The following is a 24,679-nucleotide window of genomic DNA, read 5'->3' on the forward strand; positions in this document are numbered from 1 at the left end:
TTTGATTGATATCGTTTTTAATATCGTTATCGCACAAAATGAAAAAAATGATATCGCAATATGAAAATTCCCATATCGCCCAGCCCTAGGTCAACATGATCCCAAAGGGTTCTCTTTGGTGGAGGAGGTGCAACAGTCTGAGCAGACATCACTGGTAAGCACAAATTATTGTAGATGGCTCAGTTACAGCACGTTCTAACCATCATCATCCACCAGAACTACCCCTCATTTCGAACGGCCAGCAAGTCTCCAGACCTGAACCCCAAAGAGGACATCTGGGAGCAGCTGAACCAGAGACTGAATGGTGGTTCCCCACACCCAAGTGCATGTAGCATTTGTAAAAGAACAGAGGAACAACATCATGACACTAACAAGGAGCATGAGACGTCACTGTCAAGCTGTCATCGTGGTAAATGGTGGAAATACCCACTGCTGAGACGGTCATTGTTTGGTATTTGGGCCTTTTTTTATCGATATCTTAATGTTTACAGTAATAAGTATCTCATGAAAAAGGTTTTTCTTTCCATTCATTATTAGTTATGTCAAGGGGAACTTTTACATATTTCATTATTTATTTGATTTAAAATCAAATAAGAAAAGCATGCATGCAAATAAAAATATCCCTCCCTTGCTGTGAGTAGTTTAATGTTCTCAGGTTTGTCCGAACAGAAACCCAAAGATAAGGATGCTCAAAAACCTCCCTCTACTGCTAAAGGACAAAACTAACAAAACAACAACACTAATTAATGTATTAAAACCCAAGAAACCTTTCCTGATTAACAGGTTTAATCATAAACTTACACAACTGATGATTTTCAGACTGGTTACACTGAGGATCACATCTGTTAAATGTTGTTAAATGTTACTACAAGCAACCATTTATCAGGTTTGCCATTGATGAATATGCAATGTTGTCGTTGCCTACAGATGTCGGAAATAGATCAAAGTAACCCATGCAGTGTTTGTCAAATATGAATGTGTTAGGAGCCACTGTTTGGCATCTATATTTAGCATGTCGACAGGCGTTAGCACACAAATGGCTGCTGTTTTAGTTTCAAGCAGGAACATCAAAAAAAGAGCACATTTGTTCTACTTGTAAAATGAGTAAAAAAAATGCCTGAAAAAAAAAAAAAATAACACACAAATTTAAGTTAGAAAAAAATCCAAACAGCCTATTAAGTATTTGATGATAAAAAAACAACAACAAAAAGGAAAATTTAGCTTTAGGCTAAATATGAATGATTCCTCTCTGAAGCCAGCCTCTAGTGGTCACTTACGGAACTGCAACCTTTTTCCCTTTCAAGGTTTGCTTCAAATCTGAAACGTTGCTGCATGGTGGGGGTAATCAGGAAGAGAAAAACCTACTGGGACACAGTCCTAGTACGTGTTTCTGTTGTCTGGTAATAAAAGCCATGTGAAAAAGAGCTTTAAGGCATTATTCTCTTCAGCACACATGGACACTGAGTTACATTACAGATAAGACTGGGCCATCAGGGAGGCAGAGGGGACCAGAGGAGGATGATTTGTTGCCACCAAAGACAGGAAGTCTGTAGTAATACCTTGGCAGGTATTGATTCAGTAGAGAGCGGGGGGGAACTACATTTGTGGCTCTCATCCATTAATTCATCTACTGACTAAGACTTTAGGGGAGCACACAAGGGGTGATGGGAGAAAGCACCAGAGGCAGCAGGATGCGGAGCTCTGCATGCACTCAGTCAGAGTGATGGGAGTGTAGAGTTACAGGAAGACACACAATTCTGACACAAGATAAGGCTTTGCTGGATGATGGTGAAATACTACACCAGCTTCAAGACGAGATAAAATTGTCCTAACCAACAAGATTTAGTCAAAGTTCTGTTGTCTACTCTGGGTTTCAATTGGTTTTCTTTTCTTTTCATCCAAACTCATAGAGTCAAGCTGAAATAACCTTTTTGGACCTGCCTTTTTTCTCCTTTGCTCCAAGGACACATCCTCCTGGTCTCACACTGGGATGTTGGCACATTTTGCTCACAACATCTTGCGATCTGCCACAAGACAGAGGATGCTGAGGCTCATCCTTTCTGCTTACACCAAAAGACCTTTTTTGCCATGCTGCCAGATTTGTCAAAAAGTCTGACTTTCCAAAATCTATTATCCCCCCAGTTTAAGTGGAAGAAGTTAGATAGATCCACAGTTAACTGGCTTCTTCTGTGTGGTTAACCCAGTGGTGGTTTGGCGCTGCCTACCCAGGTCCAGGATCAAGTCTGTGACACACTATAAGTTTCCTTTTGATGTTTACCTTATGGTTAAAGACCCACCTCAATTAAATTTGTGTTTTTGGTGTTTTTAAGATACAGTGGGGATCAAAATTTTCAGCACCTAATAAAAATGTCATATTAATGTGCGTAAAGAAGCCAAGAAAAGATTAAAAAATAAATAAATACTGTATTCTTGTTGCATTCTTCTGATGATAGAGAGAAAATTAGGCTTATAACTGCATATTTCTTTATCTAAATTGTTGTGAATCAAGGGCAGACAAACAATGATATTTGAAAAAGCTTGTAGATGTTACTTAAAATGTACAATCGGCAACCAACAAGCTCCATGCTCTGATGCATCCACTTGCAGAAGAATTGAAACCTAAACATTTTTATTTTTTTTATCTGAGTTGCCATCTGGCTGTATAGCTGGATAGCTCCAATATTGCTTGCTATTTTTATTCCATCGCTAATGGTAGCTTGAGAGGCTCTATGCTAGCCGGAGAGCCATCTCCAGAGTACTGACTGCACTAAATCTCCCAGCAACCCCAGCGCTCAGTTCCTGGATGCTGCTGCTGTCTCTCATTCACCAATCACCCACAGGACACTAAAGAACTGCACAGAGCCTCACTCAGTGCGAAGTATTGTTTGTGCCACTCTCCCGGCATTACTGAGCGTTTCTATCTGGATTTTAACTTCTGTTTTTGACCCTGCTTTAACTCTGATTGCCTGCCACCTGTCCTGACCCTCACCTGGACTACTCTACTCTCTTTTTTGATGATCCTATGCTTGTGATTGACCTCTGCCTGTCTGACAATGATCGCTGGCGCCATGACCAAGTGCTAAAGGCAATAGCCAACACCATAAGCAGTGGCATTAAGCACTGTAGGAGGCTCCGCCCAGCGAAGAACATTATTGCCTTCGTCCGGGCTGGGGAGAAGCCACCACCAGCTGCCAGGGCCACCCACTCAGGCCTGTTAACAACAGCTCAAGACTGGGAGTTAAAAGTTGACCTTGGAAAGCAACTAAAATTTCCAGAAACCATCACCAGTACAACCTTGAGGCCTAATATGCTGCTCATCTCTGAAGCTACAAAACAGGTCGTTCTCCTGGAGTTGACCGTCCCCTGGGAGGACCGGATCGATGAGGCAAATGAGAGGAAGAGGGCAAAGTATGCAGACCTAGTGGAGGAGTGTCGGCACAATGGCTGGAAAGCAAGGTGCGAGCCCATTGAGGTGGGATGCAGGGGGTTCATAGGCCAGTCGCTTTGTAGGGCGTACAATATGCTGGGCATCACTGGGGCTAGCAAGCGCAGGGCCATTAAGGAAGTAACAGAGGCAGCAGAAGTAGCCTCAAGGTGGCTGTGGATTAGGAGGGGGGAACCGTGGGTGGGTAGCGCTACCTGGACACAAGCTGGGATTTGATCAACCCCAGCTGGGTCGCCTGGGTGAGAGTGTATGATGTTTGAAAGACCCGAAACACTCCATGACCCCAGGTAACATCACTGATGATGTGTCCAGGTTGCATCACTAGTTGATGTATGTGAAAGCTTTGTGGACTTTTAGCTGTGCTTAGTTCCTGTCAGAACAAATAAATCGGCTGCACATGGAACAAGCTGTCTGCCCGTTTGTGACACCACTGGGAATACTTTTACATTAGATCAAAAAATGACTATCACTGGAGTTTTACCAACAGTTTTGACAGTTTCAGTAACTCTTAAACTGTCTAAACAATTAATGTAATTTAACAGATTCTAGAGCCAAGAAAAGCAGCATAAAAAGCATCATAACCTCACAAAAGTGTTATATATCACTGGATCCAAATTTGTAGGAATTAATTGCATAAATGGTTAAAGGGGGCTGCAGTGGCGCAGGTGGCGCAGTGGTTAGCGCTCTCGCCTCACAGCGAGAAGGCCCCGGTTCGAATCCCGGCTGGGACCTTTCTGTGTGGAGTTTGCATGTTCTCCCCGTGCATGCGTGGGTTTTCACCGGGGACTCCGGCTTCCTCCCACCGTCCAAAAACATGCTTCATAGGTTAATTGGTGACTCTAAATTGCCCCTAGGTGTGAATGTGAGAGTGGATGTGTGTGTGATTGAGGCCCTGAGACAGACTGGCGACCTGTCCAGGGTGTACCCCGCCTTCGCCCTTCAGTAGCCGGGATAGGCTCCGGCACCCCCGCGACCCCGAAAGGGACAAAGCGGTCAAGAAGATGAATGGATGGATGGATGGATGGTTAAAGGGTTAAGGTAGTTCTGCATAAATGGTTAAAGGGTTAAGGTAGTTCGAAGAGTGCGTGTACTTTGCTGTTACTGATGACAGCTCTGCTAATAAAGGGGTAACTGCTGCAGAAAAGTAAAAAAAAAATTAAACTGTGGCAAGGACAGTTTGAAAAATAGATTTACAGATACAGAATATACGTGCATTTGGATCCAATTTTTCAGCTTTGAGAAGCTATAACTTAAGCCTTGTGGCTCATCATGACATCTCAATAAAATGTATTGGATGCAGCCCTGGTTCCAATGGCAAAAAGTATCATAACCTAGTTTTCCAAAAGCTGATTACTTGTCCTTCCTTTGCCCCTTTGATCTATAAACCTAACAAAAATCCATTTAGACATGACATTTAAACTCTTTCACTATATGAGCTAAGTTACACTGGTAATTAAACCCCAGGCAGCATGTGCAGCTCTAATTTTAGCTCCCTGGATGTGATACAGTTCATGTGGGGGCTTGTGCTAATATTAGCTCTCAGCTTCTGATGGGACTGTGCACTAATATTTTAGCTGCACGGCAACTTTGTAGTGTAGTAACTCTGAGGGAGAGACTTGACTAAACGGAGGGCTATTCAGGGACATTTACAGAGTGACATGAACTGTCCTAAATTATTCCCTCACCCAGAACAGATATGGATTTCTCCACGTGATTCATGGTTGCATAATTCGCTGAAAATCTGCCAAAAAATGCCCACGTTCTCGTATCAAGTCCCTGGAAACCTCAGTTCTACTATGCTGCTTTATAATTAACTAAGCAGAAGTTAAGCAGATCTGACTGGAATTAAAAACTATAAGATCTGTGACGGATAGCATTGTGTTTAAGCTTCACTCTCATTATTTAGGAATTTTGAGGCAAACACAGTAGGTCTTTTGACTCATGCAGAGGCTGCAGAGGTTTTGTAAGGACAAAGACAGAATAAGGTTCATAAATAGAAGAAAAAGGAGATTTTCATTTGCATCCACTCTCACTATGATCTTGCTGACTCCTCCATTCACTACAATGTGATTTACAATAAACTGCTGGACGTCTTGACATTTTCTACAAACTGAGTTTGCCCTGTTTGTTTCATTTTGATTTCTAAAATTGGTTTATTCTGAAAAATAACCACGAAACAACCAACCTCTATGTACTTTTCACATAGAGGACAAAATGTAAAATGTGTCCACAACTAATAGACACATTTATTACTTACATACCTAAATGTTGTTTTGGACATGTTCTCTCCCTCTGAATGAACGCTACAAAAACTTAGCCTAAAACCACTAACAACCTACTTTTTAGTGAATGTTGAAAACTAAAACTTTTGTGTTCAGATGTCTACTACGTTAGCTTTAGCGTGCTATGTCAACTCCAGCTATTAGCTTTAGCATTCTGTCCATTCCAGCTGTTAGCTTTAGCATGCTATATCAACTCTAGGTATTAGCTTTAGCGTGCTATATCAACTCCAGCTGTTAGCTTTAGCGTGCTATGTCAACTCAAGTTATTAGCTTTAGCGTGCTATGTCAACTCCAGTTGTTAGCATTAGCATGCTATGTCAACTCCAGTTATTAGCTTTATTTAGTTACTGACTCTTTCTGGAAAGTAGTCGCTGAGCCTAGCCAATGGTAGTTTTGTTAGCATGCTAGCTAATGGTAGTTTTAGTTAGCATGTTAGCCAATGATAGCTTTTGTTAGCATGCTAGCCAATGGTAATTTTCCCTACCATGTTAGCCAATGGTAGCTTTTGATAGCATGTCAGCCAATGGTAGTTTTTGCTATCATTTTGTTAAACTTTTGCATCATAGAAGTTAACCCTTTAACACCTGAGGCATCATCTGTGACGCTTAAACACAAAATCTTTAACATACACTAACTTTTCAACCTCAGTCCGCTTTGTCTCCTTCAGAATCTACTGGAATTATCGTGTTAACAGTTAAAAAGTTACACTAAATCAATAAACATAAACACTGGACCTCTGATGTTAAAGGGTTAATCAGAAACTGCAAGGCATAGGAAGTAAAGACAACAAACATTTTTAGAAGCAAATTAAGGAAATGTTAAGAATGTGTTAAGATTAATCAATACCTGACTGAATATTTAAAGTGTTGTAAATAGAGAGTGAAATACATGAGTTGAGATGCTCCATTACATGAGATATTGTGCAGCCAACACAATATTGTTATATCATTCACACTTGTGTTCTGAACCAAATTACAAACTAACATAATTCACAAAAATGCAGCGCTATGCTGTCAACATCTGGATCCCGTGCAGCCTGTCAGCTGTTTATCTTTATCGACACGCACAGTCAGCACAAACCGGAGGCACTCGCGTACGTTTGTACTACAGACTCCAACGTTTCTCCCCTCCCTTCCTCCACGTCCCATCTCAATCTCACACTCACCTCTCCTCCTCTCACAGCCGCTTCCTCTGTACAGGATTTACACCTCCCACATGCTTTATCTGGCCTCATCCTTTCCAAACTCCTTTTTTCCTTTCCTTTCATCTTCGCCTCATTTTTTTCTCAGCAGAGCAATAATCAGTGCAGACCTGTCCAACCAGCACAGCAAGCCTCCTTTCCTCAGCAGCACCGCTCACACTCAGCCTATTAGCACACTCATCCTACCTATACCCCGCCTCTACCCCCTTCCCCTGCCTTTCACATACATGCTGAGTCAGATCAGAGTGGTTAACACAGGAATGGAAGCTGCTGCAAGGAGGGAACATGCAACGACTAGAGGGCTGCGAGAGCGTAAAAGCACCAGGCAGCAGCTCAGTCTGGACCCCCCCTCCCTCTCCATGTAGGATGCAGTTTAAAATAAAAGCACCAGACGTAAGAGGAGGAGAACGGGACAGCAGGTCTGGTGTGCAGGGACAGGGTTCTGTGCACGTGTTGGGGTTATAGTAAATAAAAATAAGATTTCAGAGTCCTAAAACATAATTTATCTGGATGAAAAAGGAACATGTTACACAGTATACTCAGGTGGGTTTCAATTTTAAATTGAATGATTAGATTTTAGTTCTCCCCAATAATTTACTACTTGAGTAAACTGACATCCAAAAGCACATTAAGTTCAGGTTTAGTTTAAAGTATTAAACGTGCAAATACTTGTTTTACATAATTCCGGCAAAAAATATTCTTATTAATTAGAAAGAAAGTAAATTAAAGTGTTGCAATACAGTTTCCATAATTTTAACTGAGACAATTTTTAAATATTGTCATATTTTTCTCTCTCAATGAGCTAAAGGAACAATAAAACATAGATTATAATTAATCTATTAACCTTAGTTGGATTATGCACTCCCAAAAGTCCAACTCCAATCAGCTTTTGATCGATTTAAAAGCTTCCAGTAGTCTTTTAATTATTATGAGGCTGTTTCTAGGTAAAATAGTTTTAAAACTCATCATTTTCTGGAACATAGTTTCTGAAGAGCAGCAGGAGTTCATTAGAAATTTAACTCTGAGTTGTGGATGGGATTGTTGGAACCCCTTCCCACTTCTAATCACACATCTGTTTACTCCATCTTACAGCCCCTCACAACCCCAACCTTACATGCTAGTGCAACAAAAAACTGCAACCAGCCGTACAGTTTTAAGAAAAATGTCAGTTCGGATGATGAAAATGCAGATGTACATGGATCTATTTGTCGACAACTACATGTATCAGAACAGAGCTGAGCAGGGAGCTAGTGGACTGTTGAGCATGTTTTATACAAATACGATCTTTTTCAAACAGTGCTTTTTACAAATGCTCCTAATTCATGATTTAAATAGTAAAAAATTATAAATCACCACAAAAGAGAAATTCAGGATTTCTTGACAGATCAGAACTAAAACTATACAAACTGCAATGAAAACAATAAGTGTAACACAACGTAAAGTTAAGTAAAGCAATTTTTAAATAAAAAAAAAAATGAAATTACCCCATACAACCTTTCATTTCATATTTGATACACACATTTCTGTGACCTCTATCTCATTAGCATAACCCATTGTGTATAACTTGGTTCATGTTTTCTGTCCTGTAGTTCATCAGCTTTCCACTAGAGCAGGGGTGTCAAACTCAATCGAAATTGTTAAAACTTCTAAAATGTAACTTTTTAACATAAATTTGAATAAAAACAGACAGGAATATTATTCTAGAATAAATCCACCTGATAACTTTCAATATTTTTACCCTTCATAAAATATACATTTGTCAAAATTTAGATGTCACAAGTTAACATTGGGTCGTTAATAATAATAATAAAATAAAATTATCTGTGGGGCCGGATGTAATTACCCTGAGGGCCGGGTCCGGCCCCCGGGCCTTGACTTTGACACATGTGCACTAGAGAAGGAATTCTCCTGCTCATTTCAAAATGGCTGCTTCCATAAAATCTCAAACACACTTTTGGCCAGAGAAGTTTTGACTAATTTTCTAAAGTTTCTGGTGAGAATAACTCGTTTATTGTTATTCGTTTGTTTAAACGACTACTTCCTGTATTAAAAAAATGCACAAGTTGTCGATAATGAATTCTTTATAATAAAGTTACACCATGTTTAAAATCTGTGGATCAAATTGAAGACAGTGGGTAAACAAGAAGCTCTTTTTTCCCCTGAAACTAAAATTAAAATTAGTTAAAATTTACCAAATCATCCAACAAATCCTAATTTATACAAATATTACATCAAATGAATACAATAAACATGTAAATTTAAAAATAAAGTTTTCTGTCAATTATTTGATATAGTTTGCTTTACGGGGTTAAATATTGCAAACTTAATTAATTAAAATCTCTTTATGATGGAATCATCCCAATTTTAATTAGTCCCATAATTCAACTAGTAAGGTAAAAATCAACTTTAAAAAAATAGAGCTAGAAAGTTGTGATCGAGCTCATCAAAGGCTGCTGTACTAACACATTACAACGCACATTGTCAGGTTGTCAGCAGTGCGATTGCTGCTGCACGTGTAAGTTAAAGCCCATCTTCAGGAAATCGGAAAGTGCCACTGTGGATTTTCCTTTCAGATATTTTGAGCCAGTTAATAAATTATTCAGGGGAGAATTCGCAGCACAGGGATTCTGTGATGGATGTCTGGGATGTAGTTGAAAGAGATCCTGTATATTTAGTGTAATGTTTAATGAAAGGAAACGCTGTGTCCAAACAAAGACTACAAGCAGGTAAAAGTCTGTTCCCACTGAAGAAGAAGTAGTAAAGAATGAGGCCATCTTTGTTTTCCCAAAAGATCACGTTCCCCACAGTAGGTCAATATTCTGTTAACACACATTAACCTATAAATAGTCTTTAGATCAAATCTGACCCAATTTATAGAAAAATAACCTAATTTCACCCATTTTTATCCAAAAAGATCTTTTATAAGGTTTAATTTGACTTTTTTGAAGATTCTGTTATTAAACCGTTTAACACTGGAGCTCCAGTGTTTATGTTCTTTGGTTTAATGTAACTGTTCAACCCTAAATCAACTTCTTTTGTCTCTTGACTTCCATTAATGGGGCTTTAAAAGTGCTGTCCATTGGTCATTGTCAAATTTTTTACACATTAAATCAAAATTGTATAATTCTTGAAAATATAGTCAACAACTGTCAGTGTGCTGCCCCTACAGGTTAAAATGTGGTATTACAATTGAATTTTGCGATTGATCAAACTATCTAAGTTTCAGAAGTCTGACATCATGATCTACAGTAATGATGACAGTCCAGCCCCCAAGCCCCGCCCCTCTGACTGGATTTTCACATTTTGACAGTAGGTGGAGTCAGCCTCTACCTTCCGTGTTTGGTTACCCCTCAACAAGATCAACATATTTCCAGTAGATTCTTTTCTCTTTCAGAATCTATTGGAATTACGATGATCATGTTAATGGTTAAAAATTACAGTTAAAGATTTTGTGTTTAACCATCACCGACAACACCTCAGGTTTTAAAGGGTTAACTTTTATGAGGGAAAAGTTAATCAAAATGGTAGCAAAAACCACTTTTGGCTTTTATACTAACAAAAACTACCATTGGCTAGCATGCTAACCAACATTACCATTGGCTAGCATGCTAGCAAAAACTATTATTGAGTAGCATGGTAAAAAATAGTATAATTGGCTAACATTCTAACAAAAACTACCATTGGCTAGTATGCCAGCAAAAACAAAATTAGTTACAATTAAATGAATTCAGTGTAGTTGCCATTTTTTTGTGGTACAGACCCAGTTTGAAACCGAACCCTTTTATTTAACCCTTTAACACCGAAGCTCCAGTGTTTATGAACTTTCATAAAGCATAGTCTATCGTAGATTTAAACAGGTGTAACCAGTAAAACCCATTATGGGCAAAATGTGCAGGTATTTCAAAAGCACGACTATATTTTTCTGAGAACAAGTCACGTTTTTTTGTGTAGTTTGGCCTGTTATTTGGTGTGACTTTTCGATGATTAATAAAACAAAAAAAAAAAAAGCAGAAATGGGCTCACGTTCTCATTTTTTTTCCAACAAGCAACCGGTTGCCTACAGCGCCCTCTGTAGGTGTTTGTATCAGTATTTGGTACTGACAGCAACAAAGAAGAAGAAAAAGAAGATACTTTTTGTATTTGCATCGATACATTCTTGTTTTTATGTTTTCCTTGCTTGGATTAATGCGGAACTTCAAGTCAAATGGGTTGCAGAGATTAAGGTACTAATGACTAAATTAATATTTATTTCATTTGTAAGTGATCATGGTACGAGCAGTAAAATGCCTTTATGGGTCCATTAATAGAAATGATTTGACTTCATGTTAGATGGTTCATGTCTCTGTGTTGTTCATTAATCTATTTTAATGAACACCTCGTCAGGCATTACCCCTACATTTTAGAGATTGTATGAATACAATTATAAAAAATATATTACACGTTTCATGTGCATGTGGGGTTTTTCTGGCTTCCTCCCATCATGGTCCAAAAATATTCTTCTTAGCTTGGTTGGTGACTCTAAATCGTCTTTCAGATTTGAATTACAGTGTGTGTCTCTGTCTCCGACTGCCCCTGCAATGAACTATAATAACAGCTGGATAGGCTCCAGCATCCAAGCCGGGTCAGAAGATATATGAATGAATTTCAGCTGTTGTGACATGTCGTCTCATCTTTACAAACAGCACACATTCAGTCTCTGATTTGGTTCTGTAACCACCTCTGAGAGCATGACAGAGTGTAAGTGGGTTCACACCAAACATGTTGCGTCAGATAATGTGATTTAATTATACTTTTCGTCTGATGCTCGTAAAAACAGATTGCACAAATTGGGAGTTTCACAGGGTAAACAGGTTTGTTTTTCTTTGATTTTATTAGTTTGCAACATTTTGCAAGAGTGTGACTTATTTTGGTTTCATGTAAATAGAAATAAAAGCAGTTTTATCCACATTTTACCCTCCTCCTAGGGGGGCAGTGGGTTATATTTAGTGGTTTATCTTCCCAATCCAACCTTTTAGATGCTGGATATCATTTATTGAGTCTTTATGGATATGAGGTCTTATTTAGTGTTGTTTCCTGTTAAAATAAAACTATTTCCTAAACCCACTGAGTCCATTTTGGGGTCACAGGTTGCTGGAGCCTATCCTAGCTATGATAGGCAAACGTGGGGTACACCCAGGCCACCAAACTGTTACAGGGTCACACAGTAGCACTTATATCTGAGGAGAGATTATAACTAACCTCTGAAGTATGTTGTTGAACCAGGCAAAAATGCTAACCTCTGTGTCACTGTTTAACCACTTCGAATAAAAATGTACTGATTAAATAAAAGTAAAATTACGACTCAAAGTTTTCTAAGGTGTGAATAGTTTTGGGCTTGACTGTTGCTGTGGGAGGGGTTGAGTCACCAGCTGCAAATAATCAGAAGCAGCTGATTATCAAATCAACTAACTAACATCAAGTGACGAATAAGAAACGTTACATTAAAATGCTCTTCACACTTTAGTTATCTTCTAACTCTTTGCTCGTCACTTCCAAACAAGAGCCTAAAAAAGTAGCAAATAGAGAGCTACAAATTTACAACATAAGTACAAAAAGGAAGTGAATAATAAATTGATAAAAATGTATTATATTCTTTAAATAAGAATGCTAGTTGTAACCATTAATGTGGAAATGAGGCAGAATTTAGAAAGTTGATGAATGCTAACTTTAAATCTCAAGTGGGTGTTTTTCTTCAATAAAAACTAATGTGTGTTGATGTATGCGTGTGTGACCCCTTACTTTGATACGATTCTAAACATGCTTCCACTGTCATCCTCATGCATGCCAAACATGGCCAGACCTCAGCAGAACATTTAAGGATCTAGCAGTACTTCGCTAACATTTCTTTTTATTGCGAGATTGTTTCTCTTGTTCCATTTAAATTAGGTTAAATAAGACTTTTAGCTTATTCAATGTTAGAATAATAGCACAAATGACCTGACTGCTAATGCTTAAAAAAACACATATGCAGCAGCACTTAATGTTTGCACAACCACAAAGGAAATGCTAGCTAGCTTTTATATTAAATTAAAAAAAACATTGGACAATTTAGATTTTTTTCCTCCCAATTCCATTTGATCATATGCATCTAAATTAACATTTTGGGGCCTACGTTCCAAACATTTAGTTTCAGTTTTAACATTTGCTGATTCTTTTAACATGGCAAAAATTAGATCAAATAAGGATCATATTTCATGTAACCAGCCTTAAGCATCAACCTACCAAGCAATACTGTTGATGCTAAACAGATGCTTTTTCCACGTTTGCATGTCAATCAATGTCATCCGTTTGAATTAACTTGTAAATCTGACACATTTCTCTTTAAGTTTATTGCTTTTCTTTTAACTGTTCAAACTACTGTCTCCACTCGTAAATCTTTTTTTTCCACGTCTGCTTTCCTCCCAGCAGCCTTTAGGGACACAAATGCCATAAAAATGACAGAACCTCAAATCAAAAAGCTTGTGGCGTGAAACGAGACACAGATATCCACATGGGCTTCATAAAACACGCTGATTGTTTGGAGGACTTTACAGAAACAGAAGCTCTGACTTCACCGGCAGGAGCCAATCAAACTGTCTGACAGCTAACCAATAGAACAGACCCATTGTGGTTCAATGATGGTAAATGTTCATGAACAACAAGATCATAGGAGTATTCGTGTTTTAATCTAAAGATTTTAATTTGATTTTATTTTTTTAACTTATGTGGCCCCTACGCTAACCAGCCGCCCGGTGGACAGTTAACGAGCTCCGTTGCCTGGCGACCCAGACTATTGAGTGCCCGCTCAAGCCAGTGTGGGCAAACACAGGTGGGGCCACCATGGAACCTGAGGACAAACTCACCTGGGGCCCACCAACTCAACCCAAAGGTAAACCATATGAGGCCCACATTGAAATGTTCGCTTGGACCTCAACCAATCAAGGACTCAGTTAAGGGTGGAGTACAATTTTTCCATCCATTTACCTAACCTGTAGTTTCTCTTTTGGGGCTGCAAGGTTGCCTGTTGTTTAGTTCTGTAAAACAACAAATGCAAATCTTACGACATAAAAAAACCAAAAACAAAAGCGCCAGCATGCCAACATTTGATTTAAATTATTTTAATGTAATAAATGTGAAAAAAGGCAATTCTGAAGCTACTCGTGTACACGGCACATTAAAGCATTTTTTTACCAATACAAACAGTAATTTTTGAAAGGTTATGTAAAATAAAGGCCCATAAAAAATCACTTGTAAAGAATCGAGACTCAAAAAAAAACAATTCTTTCCAGGGAACTGAATGCAAAGAACCGTCTCCCGAGAAAGAATCGAAGCGCCCAACATTATTAAACAAAAGTTGGGCCCCATATGGTTTAAAAGTGGGCAGAAAGCGTGGACCCTGAATGCGTTTGTTCATAGTGTCTGTGGTGGTTTACCCACATTGGCTTAAGTAGACACTCAGTGGGTTGGCTCGCTACGCTAGCCAGCCTGTGGATGAGCTCCGCTGTATCAAGTTAGCAAGCCCTGCTTTATTAAGCTAGCGAGCTCCGCTGTATTGAGCTCTGCTTAATTGAGCTAGTGAGCGCCGCTTTATTGAGCTAGCGAGCTCTGCTGTCGCGAGCTAGCAAGCTCTGCTTTATCGAGTTCCGCTATGGCGAGCTCTTCGGTATCGAGCTTCCCTGTGTCGAGTTAGCAAGCTCTGCTGCAGCAAGCTCTGCAGTATTGAGCTCCGGTGTATCGAGCTAGTGCGCTCCGCTGAATCAAGCTAGCAGGCTCTGCTGTAGTGGGCTAGAAAGCTCTGCTTTATTGAACTAGCAAGCTCTGCTGTAGTGAGCTAGCAAGCCCCCCTATAGCGAGCTCCCATGTATTGAGCTAGCAACCTCTGCTCTAGTGAGCTGGCAAGCTCCGCTGTATCAATACAGCGAGCTTAACTAGCACTATTTATCTGCTGTTTCGTTCTAGCGAACTTCGCAGCTAGCTAGCAGCTGGATAGCGTAGCAAGCCAGCCCATTGAGTGGCCACTTAAGAGCAAACACAGGTGGGGCCACAACGGAAACACTGGACAGACCCATTTGGGGCCCACATTTTCTGCCCACTTTTAAACCATATGGGGCCAACTGCTGACTTGGTTCTTTTTGGATGTACATGTACATTATACTTTGAGATTTATTTTAGGAAAAGCACACTTAAGATGTAGAAGCACAACTTATAATTTACAATAATCCATATTTATCTTTAAAAGTTTTTCATGTTTCATTTAAAAAACATTCTCTTTACATAAATGACTTTTAGAAAAACACTCTTTCCTTGTGTATTGACAGATAAAGTAGTGATCCAGACAGCCAGAGAAAACACAGCAGACGTCTTCATTCTTTAGAGAAGATTAATGAAGAGTTAGACAAAGAGCTGTTCGTGACTTTGACCTTTACTTAGTCCTTGAAGCTGTCTGCTCTTTTATCTCAACCAAACCACAGCTGATAGAAACACCACTAGTTTGCAAAACAAGGAGACTTTTTTCTGACTCAAAAATATTAAAAACTATATGTATTTTGCATTTTATTGGAAATACGTGTGTGCTCTTTATCATCGTGGCTGGAGGACTACTGATGATAGCTAGCCTTTGGCTAAATCTGAATTTTTAACAATATGTGCATGTTTTTTTTAATAAACTATTAATATTATCCAAGACTTGAAAGAAAAAGATCAAAACCACAACAGTTTTTCAGTGGATTTTTAACAAAAGTTCAGCTGCCGCACTGCAAAGGTTCCTCTGGTGTCATCCTTTTGTCTGAGTTTGGCTGCAGCCCAATCACAGAGGAGTCCTAAGTGTGTAAAAGTATGAGGTTAAACAGGTGAAAACAACAGGCACCTGTCAGCAGCGGCCCCTCTGCCTCCCTGCAGACTGCACCAAGCTCCACCGAGCCAGCTTTCAGCTTTCAGCAGCGTCAGCGTCTCTGAAGCAGATGCTCTCCCAAAAAAAGCCGTGGGACTTCTGCAGGGAAGAAAGCAGCGACTCTATCTATCTGCCATGCTGTTCTATTTTAGACAAATAACATCAACTATCATCCAATTAGGTGATAAGTTGATTGTGGCTTAATCAGGCAAGAGTAACCTCTGAGGGGGAAACACAGGACTCACATACGAGTCAACAATGGTGCTCATTGATTCATGAGCTTTTAAAAATAGCTTTGCTGTGTGACGAGTGGATGATTGGTGCTGGGTGTCTCTCATTATTAGCTGCATTTCTGTGCTAATGTTGAAATGTACAAAAAACTCCAGAACCTCTTGACCTTTAAGCATTACATTTGATTTTTTAAGCTAACTGCTGAAGACTTTATCCTTATTTTAATTTGGACAATAGCATGAATATTAACTTTTCCAATATTTCTATCTAAATTCAAATAAGTATTTATTGAATATGTGTCTATTATATATTAGAGCAACTTATGAACAATATTCAGATATTGATAGTTTAAATTTCACTGCAAAATGAACCCATTAGCAGTCAAAATTCTGTTTGCGCCAAATTTTTAAGATAAACATCCAGGTTACTCAAGGCAGATCTCTTAAGTAATCCTTTCTAAAGTGTCCATCCATATTTTTAAAAAATTGGAATGAAATGGGAGTTAAAGGCGAGGCATCAGAGAACGAGGCGTCTTACTTTAGGGTATGAAAAAAAATAAAATCACAAAAATAACTCGTATTTTATTTAAAAAAAGTGTGTTCTTTAGTGTGCCAAAGATAATTTATAATCACGTATAAGGATATATTTTATTCTGAAAGGCTAAAGAAAAGCATAATATGGGCCCTTTAAGAGGATATTCATTTTCTTAAAAAACCCATAGAAGTCCCGCCTGCATATAAGCAGCATCCATTGCCAAACTATACAAAAAAATACAAATTATAATTCGAAACATACAGTACAGATATTTGATTTAAAGGGTCCATATAATGCTTCGTGACCTGAAGTACTTCAGAAAATGGGAAATGTTGAATTGCTTTGTTTCCTTATCTGTTGGTTCTGTTTTCGATTTAGAACTTTAATGGAAACACTAGAAATTATTATTTTTTGTCTATGACCGTTTAGAAAGTGATAATCGTATAAAACAGTCAATTTATTATTTTTATGTTATCTTACTTTGACAAACGAATGACCCACCTCTTCGGTATGGGTGTAAGTATGTCCCCCGGCAGCAATGACAAGGGGGCGGGGACGACAGCGGAGTGGCCCACCCAATCGCACACAGGTTGACATTTCCGGTTTTTTGGGGGCTGTTTTTTCACACACACGCGTAGGAGCTGTTGCACAGGCACAGAAATGCTTCCACGGGTGAAGCCCGGGGATACAGGAGCGCTCATGGAGGCAGAATTGTTTAAAACGTTTATTACGGGCGTGGAGCTTGATTTATGTCCATGGGTGACGTAATTTGCACACGTGGAGTTTGTAATAGGCCCGTGGGAGACTTTTGGCGGGAATTTGACACCATAAGATGGGCCCAGTTCTGCCCTTCTCCTTCCCCTGCATCCTCCATTTCCATTTGTGTTATAGTGAATGAAAGAGTGTGTGTTACTTAGGTGTCACCGGTGACATCTCCAGTGTTAAAGGGTTAAAATCTTCTCTGTAAATGTCAAATTTTGGTAAACCACATGCTATTTGAAACGTTTCAAAATGCAATTTTTGCACCACCCTATAGTCACTTGTACACACAGGTGATGGAAATGTGTATGTTTATTCTTCCAGTTCATACCACTTGTTTTCTGGAATCCTTGAGTCAAAAGTTCAAAAGTTCTCGATGGATTAAAAAACTTTCTGTCAGATTTTCAAGGTTACTTTTGCAAGAGGTGAAAAAAAAATCAAATTTTGTGCACTCCACATCCCAATGAAAGCACAGAGAATAGACTGGCTTGTTGAAATCTTTTGTTTTCTCTGCGTAAAGACTACCCTCTAATAGCTCACCTCTGCTGTTTTCATTTCCTCCTCATCAGCTTTCCCAAACAGCTCAGGGAATACACAGAGCCCTAATTTGATCTTTATGCACTTTAATTTTGTAAAAATTGCTCTTTTAAAGGTAAATGGATTTTTTTTTTTTTCAAGTCAGATTTAAAGGCTAATAAAAATTTGACCCAACCAAGCGAGCAAACAGCACTTGCAAGTGAACTCTGGTGTGGTTTTCTTTAGTGCGAGTGCAGATGGGCAACTCAACAAACTCCAAAAGATTACAGAAATCTGAAGTAGTAGACATGTGTTAATGACTTGTGAAGAGATGAAACACCAACAGACACCTTACTTGAGGAAATATATACTCAAGTAGCTTGTGCATGGGAATACATCTGGTGAATTGGTTTTGTCTAGTAGAGGATCTTTTCCTTTAATATACTGGATGTTTTCCTACCTGTATCCTTGTGATTAAACCAAGTATTCTGTCTCATTTTTAGAACTTCAGTAAAGCCTTTTTTGTGTTAGAAACTCTGAGCTTACCTGACGATTCATGCCAATACACAATAAACAAATGTTTAAATCCTCTAAAAATGTACGAATGTCTTGTTTCTGTCACAAACGAGGTTGAATATAGGACTACTGAGATGCTTTGATTTGTGAGGAAACTGTCAAATGACTCATCGTGCCATTTTAGTCTGAATGTCTGACATTGTCAGAAACGCCTCTGAAATTTTGTTGCTTTCTTGCAAAATGAAATCAAAACAAAGCCTCAGATTCAGAGGTATGCAGCATAATGTTTTTTTTGTTTGTTTAAATATTCCTGTCATGGCTGAGGCTGTAATTCTATTTTTTCAGTATTTTTTCTGTCTTTTTTTTCTTCTGCCTGTTTGTTTACAGATTTGTCTATAGAGTCGTTTCCACTGAGCGGCACGGTCCGGTCCGATCTAGTTCAGCGTTTCCACTCACAGTTGGACCCATGCAGGTATAGACCGATATGTAGCTTTGCTTCATAGCAGTGTGACTACACCAAAAGGGAAGCTATCATCAACAATAATGGAGGTCCTTTTTTTCCACTTAGCTTTTCGTACTTCGTATAAACAAATATTTAATGCTTGGAATTTGGTTCCTTTTGTGAAAATATTTGTTTTTTTCCCCCTGTAAATGAATCCAGATCCTCGTTTCCACTGGTAGGATCTCGACAGGTATTTTGAGTGTTCCCATTGTAAAATGAACCCATGGTGCCCCCCCCCCCCCTTGGTTGTTGGTCCATTGAAAGTGGAACAGAACCTGTTGATTGGCACAAAGTGATGACAACATTAGAAAGCTGTTTTGGTCACAAGCCAAAACAGCCTAAAAAAGTAAAAATAAAAGCCGAAATTAGCCAAAACAGCATGTAGCTGGAATATTAGCTAAAATCCAAAACATCCTTCAAAAATCTTAGTAAATGCCAAAAATAATCCAAAAAGCTAGCAGAATGCCCATTTTGAAAACTTTAAAACCGTAACTTTTTAACTCAAATAAATAAAAAGGAAGCAATATTATTCCAGAATAAATCAACTTAAACCTTAAATAACTTTCAATATTTTACTCTCCATAAAAATATATTTTGGTCTATATCAAACAAAAAAGTAGAATGTCTGCATTTCTTTCTCCTATAAAAAACATCATAGGTTTCATAACTTGTTGCAGATTTTTCTGTGTATCCTTTGCTCCCTAAAGTCTTCTTTAAATGAGTGAGAAGGTGAAGAAAATTAGAGCGATAATTTCAAGTTGAACACTCTCAAAGAAACTATTTAAGAGCTTAACTTTTGGTTTACACCATAAAGCTTCAAGACATCGAGTGCAGAGCGATATCACTTCCTCTTGAGCACCTAAGCAGGACTCTGATTTAAGTGGAATTGAGCATCAGTACAAAAAAAAAAAAAAACAATCAATAACTGGCACTAAAATATCCCCAAACAGCCAACAACGATCCTCATCCTCACGTTGTACTGTGAGCAAAGGCCGGTGTGACAAACTAAGCAGCATTCCAGCGAGGAGCCAGGAGAACGCGCCTCTACAACACATTTGCCTTTCATTAATCACTCAGGATTCAGGCCGCTGCAAAGCTCTCCATCTGCTCCATCAGCCGACGTGCAGAAGAAGCCTCGCAGATGGAAGCAGCTACCGTGCAGTCGCTCTACGGACGATGGACTGTATGACGCTAACGCTCGGCATCGTCACACGAGCTGGCACGAGGACTCTCATCTATAAAATCCCTCATCTCGATGCAACACCTCTGAGGCGTATGGCAGGGCAAGAATCGTTATCAAAAGTTGGTTGGAAAAACGTGATATCAAGCTTAAGAGACAAAAAAAGAATGAATGGGAGGGAGCAAAGAAGAGAGTGTAGGAAGACATGAAAACACGTGGGAAGGAGAAATCTGGACACTTCAAAACCAACAGAAAAAATGAGCTTTAAGGAGCCCAAACATCCTCAGAAATGATCATCTCTGTGTGCTTGTCTCCTATAGTATGACCTTTGACCCTCTAATGTCAACATTTTTGTCCCTCGCACCTTCACTTAGTGAGCCTTTGTTGGACTTCAATTGTAATTGTTTAAATACAGAGGCCGGAGTTGATTTACGTCATCAATCCCGCTCAAAGGTCAGAGACAAATTTCTAATGCTTTGCAAAAATGGCTAAAAGGAGCATAATCATAACTAAAAGACAACTGGAAACACTTTAAAATAGGTCAAAAGATGACCTATTGTGGCAATAGGCGCAATAGGTCTTGCGCCTTGTGGCAAAATCAAGTAAAAGAAGGACAAAACTTCTGGTTGCAAATAACTTCTTTGGGCTTCTTTGAAAGCAGGTTTACCTGCTCTGTCACCATGTTAGCCAGATATGAAGCCATCAAACCCCTTTGAAATGGGAACATTTGTTTCCTAAATTTGACATGAAATGTCGAGAAGAAAGCCAAAAAGTGGAGGGTGGTGTCAGAACTATATAAAAACTTCAACTTTACAACAACAAAAAACTTTTCAAATACTTCTTGCTTTATTTTCTACTTTAAAAAAATGAGCTGTTTTGACTTTATTACGGCTTAAGGCTTTTTAGAGGATATGATAGTTTGAATGGCTGAGTCAGCAGATCTTTTCCCTGCCAAATTGTCAATTTTCTGCACCTTGTCGAGGTTGGTGGTAGAAAACTCCAGTTACCACTTTAGGCTTCGTTTTCACCGTGCAGAATCCTTTGAAAGATATTAGAAGTTATTTTTCCAGAGTATAAATGTCTATGGGTGAGACAAACACACCCAGACAGTTCTAGATCTAACAATAGTCAGTTGTGGATCAAGGGAGGTATATCTGTGCCACTATTTCAATCTTAAAGCCAAAGCTTAGTTTAGTTGTCTTAAATGTATTTTTTTTATTTCATATTGAAGTATAGGAGTGATCTCTGCTTTTTGTTTTAAAACTGACCTTAGAAATTAAATAAAAGTGTTTTGTTTCAGTGTCCAAACTGATAAAAACTGCAACTAAATTAAATTAATTTAATTGGCGTAAACTATTTTAAAAAATTACCATAGGTGATGCTACACTGTTTATTTCTAGCATGCTAGCCGATGGTAGTTTTTGTTAGCATGCTAGCCAATTGTATTTTCTGCTAGCATGCTAGCCAATGGTAGTTTTTGCTAACATGTTAGCCAATTGTAGTTTTTGCTAGCATGCTAGCCAATGGTAGTTTTTGCTAACATGTTAGCCAATTGTAGTTTTTGCTAGCATGTTAGCCAATGGTAGTTTTTGCTAACATGTTAGCCAATTGTTGTTTTTGCTAGCATGCTAGCCAATGGCAGTTTTTGTTAACATGCTAGCCAATTTTATTTTTTGCTAGCATGCTAGCCAATGGTAGTTTTTGCTAACATGCTAGCCAATGGCAGTTTTTGTTAGCATGCTAGCCAATGGTAGTTTTTAGCTAACATATTAGCCAATTGTAGTTTTTGCTAGCATGCTAGCCAATGGTAGTTTTTGCTAACATGTTAGCCAATTGTAGTTTTTGCTAGCATGCTAGTCAATGGTAGTTTTTGCTTACATGTTAGCCAATTGTTGTTTTTGCTAGCATGCTAGCCAATGGCAGTTTTTGTTAGCATGCTAGCCGACAATAGCTTTCGTTAGCATCTTAGCCAATGGTAGTTTTTGTTAGCATGCTAGCCAATGGTAGTTTTTTTCTAGCAAGCTAGCCAATGGTAGTTTTTACTAGCATGCTAGCCAATGGTAGTGTTTGTTAGCACGCTAGTTGCCATAATGAGTGTGTGGATAGTTAATAAGGATAGATAATGTTTACTGATACTTCTTCATGTTTTCTCTCAGTCACACCGAATTTAGGATTTCAGTTTTTCACAGCTGTCTTGAGTTGTGTTAAAAGATCCATAAATCCATGGACCAATAAAGTTGAAAAATGTGTTTTTAATGTGTACTTGTAGCATTTTTCTCATGACAGAAGCCATGTATAAAATCAATTTAAGATTGAAACCGCATTTCTTTTATTTAAATTGTAATGAATCAGTTGTGACCCAGCAACTAAAATGGGCGAGACAAAGTCCCTCTGCTCCCCTCTAATTCTGATGCATCTATTTGCTGACAAATAGATCCATGAGCGTCTTTGTTTTCCTGGAATCTGGCTCAAAACTGTACAGCTTGATAGCTCAAATTGTGCTTGTCATTTTTGCTACAGCACTAATGTAAGGACGGGGTTGTGAGGGGCTGTAAGCTAGCTGGAAAGAGTGTAACAAAGGGATGATGGGATATCAGCTGAGGCTTACCTCAACACTCCCCTCACAACTCAGATGTGAATTTCTGATGTGTCTCTGTGTCATAAAAAAACGACAGGTTTTTGATTTTAGCTTAAAAATGCTTAAAAGACCGCTAGGATCGCTTTTACAGTAGATCAAAACATAGTTGGAGTGGGACTTAGTGAGTCTCTAGTTTTCAGTTTTTCATCTGTTTTGTCATGTTTAATTTAAAAGTTCAAGTTTCTGACACCAAACTTGGTTGCCTGCATTTTAGGTGCTCATCCACCACTTCCTGACACTTGTAATACTTGTATCAGGAGTTGTGCAGATCAACAAAAAACTCCCCATTCAATCAGTGACTAGCATTCTCCTGATGCAAATAAAAAAGTTCCAGGTACAGGCCACCACCTCATATGGAAACAGGAAAATCATGTGGAGCCATGCCTGGGCATCTGTGGAAAAGGGACTTTTAAGTAACCATGACAACTGCATCACAAGCAGACCCTTTTAACCTAAATAGGATGGCCTTTTTTCTCATTGCAACCAGTTTTATCCAAACATGTTGAGATATTTCACTATTAAAAATAGGAAAACTGAACAAATTACCTGATTAATAATAAAAAAAATCATATGTTTTGGCTCCTTTTAAGCTTTAGAGGAAGTGTGAAAGCTCTGGGCATTAGGTTCAACTTTCTCCCTCAGTGTGAAAGACCTCAGTTCCTTGGAGACACGCGGCTGCAGCTCCTCCTTGACCCTTAACTGTCACAGAGGTAAGAAATAACGGGCATATGGGACTCTCCATCTGCAGTGTGACAAACACCAGCAGGCTGTTTCCATAAGGGCAACACTGTGACTTCATGGAGAGCAGCAGTGCCAGAGAAAAAGAAAAAACACACACAGGCAGTGCAACAAACGCAGAGAAAACACTTTCAGCTTCTCTCTGCGGAGGATAAAGCTGTCCGGTTTTATAAATACAGACATGTAACAGCTTTTAACCAGTTCGGCTCCTCTATTCTGCAAGAACTGCAGAGGAGAGAGGAAGCATCACCAGATCATTTAGCAAACAATCCTGCACAATGCATCTTTGATTCATCCACTCAACAGATAGGAAGATTCTCCAAAACATAAAAGAGGGTGACTTTATAAACACATTTTCATGATCAGATCATTTAATTAATGCAGGAAAAAAGTGAATGCATGCAGAAGGATTGCATAATAAAGTCATGAAGCCCCCCTGCAGCCTGTTGTGCCACCATTTCCAGTCTTTTCATGAGAAATGTGCACAAACGGTGCGTTCAGGTGCAGACAAAGTTATCTAAAATCTCCTCACGTACACTCTCACCTCAGATGGAAGCATCCAACTTTTTTTCCTGACGGGAACTAAACTTGAGTGGAGCTCTGCAGCCGTGACCCGGACGCGTCAATGACACCGGCGGCCGCTCTGCGTCCTACAGGTTCGTCCGTGACGCAGCGGCTTCCTCAAGTTGCGGCGCAAACTGCTCGGACTGCGGAGGCGGCAGTGCGGGAGGATGCTGGAGGAGGGGGGGTACCGCCGTGAAGTCACCGCATCCTGAGCGGCTGCGGCGCCCTGTAGCTCCCTGGATGATGAGGAGACGTGGCTGCAGCGTGGTCTGCTGCAGACGGCGCGCTGACGCTGCGGTCCACATCCACTCCCCCCTCGCCAGAGGAGGGAGGGCTGCTCTGTTTCCTGTCAGGGCTGGGATGATGCTGCGATGTGGTCCTTACCGGCTTCTTACAGTCTGACATCCCTGTGATGGAGCCTCCCCTGCTGCCGCCTCTCCTCCTCCCCGTCCTCCTCCCTGCGGGGTTGGGCATGCCCAGCTCCCTCCCCGCCTGGTTTTAGAGCATCATTAACACAGAGGCGAGAAGAATCCAACCCCCTTTAATGAGGTGTCAAACCCCCCATTGACGAGAAGAAGTCTAAAACGCTAAATCCCACTGCTACCATCACTCCAGTCTGTAGACAGGGGCGGATTTAGTGTTTTGGAGGGACAAGGGCAGCCAAA

At 39.5% G+C, this 24,679-nt stretch overlaps 1 protein-coding gene and 1 long non-coding RNA gene across 3 annotated transcripts in view; one reads left to right on the forward strand and one right to left on the reverse strand.

Annotated features, from left to right (window-relative positions):
* The window catches only part of LOC118600146, a 3,192-nt gene extending 2,078 nt beyond the window's left edge, over positions 1-1,114 (forward strand). Inside the window, exons 2-3 of the long non-coding RNA XR_004949704.1 lie at positions 84-154; positions 217-1,114. This is a non-coding gene — a long non-coding RNA (uncharacterized LOC118600146). The remainder of the gene's footprint in view (positions 1-83; positions 155-216) is intronic.
* The window catches only part of LOC112153989 (PH and SEC7 domain-containing protein 1), a 133,005-nt gene extending 108,415 nt beyond the window's left edge, over positions 1-24,590 (reverse strand). Inside the window, exon 1 of one of the 2 annotated variants that reach the window (XM_024284502.2) lies at positions 23,995-24,590. The gene's annotated coding sequence lies outside the window, so the exon portion shown is untranslated. Of the gene's footprint in view, positions 1-6,892; positions 7,180-23,994 lie in introns of those variants that run through there. The other variant, XM_024284503.2, reaches the window with a different exon arrangement.
* Positions 24,591-24,679: the final 89 nt, after the last annotated feature.

This window comes from Oryzias melastigma, linkage group LG19 (genome assembly GCF_002922805.2).
Source record: "Oryzias melastigma strain HK-1 linkage group LG19, ASM292280v2, whole genome shotgun sequence".
Classification (NCBI taxonomy): Eukaryota; Metazoa; Chordata; class Actinopteri; order Beloniformes; family Adrianichthyidae; genus Oryzias; species Oryzias melastigma.